Raw genomic sequence first — 2,419 nt, 5'->3', positions numbered from 1 at the left:
GAGAAATTGAAATTTTATACTTATTTTTTAATAATCCTGATGTATCAATTGCATAAAATATTTTAAATTAAAAAAAAAAACTTACCTAAATCGATATATTATGAATGTTATATCATGAAGTAGGACATAAATATGTGGTTTTTCAGAAATCCCATAATTGATATTGCATCTTGAATCCACAGCGATGGGTCCAGTAAAAAATTTCCCTTCAAAGGTATGGACCATCAATCACTCCATAGAGTCGAATCCACAGGATGGTCGTCATCCACATCATTCCAGCTGAACCCTCTTTTCATGGCTGGTGGCGTAAGAATCAGCCCTTCTGCCATACTATCAAGTAGTGCTGGCATGTTAAACAACTCTTCCTCATCCAAAAACACCTTCCTCTTACAACCTTCTTCAACCTTATCGCTTCCATCTTCTTTGGTCATCGATGGAGAACAAGAAGATGAAGAAGAACACTGAAACTGATCAACATGAACATAACTCTGATCTGCAGCCTCTAGAGCAGCACACTGAATGTCCCTAACAGAAGTAGACCCAACCCGAGGCAGCAAATGGGCTGATTCAGGGAAGTTCAAGGAGGCAGAATCTCCCCTAAGAGCTAAGGCAGCTACATCATAAGCCCTACTGCCATTTCAAGCCTTGAAAACGTTCCAAGCCAAATCCTGGACTTGGCATGAGACTGTCGCAATTCACTCACCCACTTTCCATTCCTTCGCCGGACACCCTTGTACACAGGATGGCGAGTCTCCATGAACTTTTTCCTTCCTGCCTTGCGCTTTTGCGTGCCCATTTTGAGATCAGTTTGTTGGCTGTTTGAAGTAGAAGATGATAAATCCTCCATAAAATATAAAAAAAGAAACCTTTTTTGATTTGAGAGATGAGAAATATGGTTTTTGTCTATGGAGAGGAGAAGGAAAGCAGCAATTTGAAGGAGATACTTATACAGGAAAACATAAAGCACGAGGAACATACACTGTAACGCAAAGCATGAAAAACGTGTTGAATTGTAAAAGAAAATCCCCACGTGGAATAAGCAATGAAGAAAACGAACGTCGACGACAGGGACGCTCTAATTTTTTTTCCCCCCTTAAGTAGAAAGATTCAAATAAGGGAAGAAATAGTCCTTTATATATTTTGGCAAGTGGATTTGACATTATAAAAAACCATTTTTAAAATTAATGTAATTGTGTTAATAAATATAATTAAAAAAAAACTTATAAAAATATATTATTAATAAATAAAATATTATTTTTATATTTTAAATAATTAAAAATATTTAAAATTAATTAAGAAAATAAAGATGAAGAGATGATAAACTTTGAAGAGTCCATTAGGATTTGCAATAAACGATGATAAAAGAGGAGGAGGGATGTATGTTTTATTACGTTATAATGCATGATAAAAATTGAATAAAATTAAATTAAAATTTAAAATACTATAATTTAATTTACTTAACAAAAATTAAAGAATTGAATTAACAGAAAAAAAAAAATAGAAATCATTGGAGCTGAGTTGAATTTTGACTCAGACCATATTAAATTAAAAAAAAAATGTCAAGCAAAAATATTAAAAAAAAAAAAAAAGGGAGAAAAGCCGACGTCAAAGCACATACATGAAGGACGGTAGTGGGTCCAACAGTCCAAATTCTTAAAATAAGTTAAATTAGGAATTATTAATTTGTTATTACTAATATTGTCAAGGTTTAAGGTCGGCTTCCAATGTTTTTAGGCATTGGTCTTGTCTGCTTGCTTTTTTCACGTGATTCCAGAGAATTTGTTGCCTCTGTTTTGTTTATTTATTTATTTTTTATTATTATTTTTTTTTAATGGAGTAAGTCGTACCTCGATTGTCAATTAATTTATAAATGGCCATAATCTATTAAATTTTTATTAGTTAGATGAATGTTTTAAATTAATAAATTTTAAATAATATTTTTTGAATCATACATCATGAAAACAACTTAATTTTATTTTTTTTGGAAGAAAATTTCTGCTATCTGGGTGAACAACAAAACTTTAGAAAATATTGGATTTAAATTTAATAGATTGATCTTTCTTTGAATTTTTTGATGTTCAAACCATGCATGCACTATGTTGAAGCTAAAGATTCACATTAAATATATATATATATATATATATATATATATATATATATATATATATATATATATATATATAAAAGATTAATATCCCATTGAATTTTTATTAAAATTTTGAATAATTATATTCTTATTAAAATTAATTTTTATTTTTATTTTTAAAATAATTATCAAGTATTTTCTTCTAAATATTCTTTCATAAAAATGTAACAACAAAATATTTTTAGAATATAATTGCATTAAAAAAATCATATATTATTAGAAATAGTTTATTAATAATAACTATAATAATAAATGTGCTCAAAAAAATCTTAA

General features: G+C 28.8%; 1 pseudogene; it reads right to left on the bottom strand.

Moving 5' to 3' along the window:
• LOC110638569 (dehydration-responsive element-binding protein 1F-like) lies at positions 1 to 905 on the bottom strand (annotated as a pseudogene).
• Positions 906 to 2,419: the final 1,514 nt, after the last annotated feature.

The sequence above is a fragment of the Hevea brasiliensis genome, chromosome 5 (assembly GCF_030052815.1).
Source record: "Hevea brasiliensis isolate MT/VB/25A 57/8 chromosome 5, ASM3005281v1, whole genome shotgun sequence".
NCBI classification, from domain to species: domain Eukaryota; kingdom Viridiplantae; phylum Streptophyta; class Magnoliopsida; order Malpighiales; family Euphorbiaceae; genus Hevea; species Hevea brasiliensis.
Note: the sequence above shows the minus strand (reverse complement) of the source record. Positions and strands in the feature narration are given on the sequence as shown.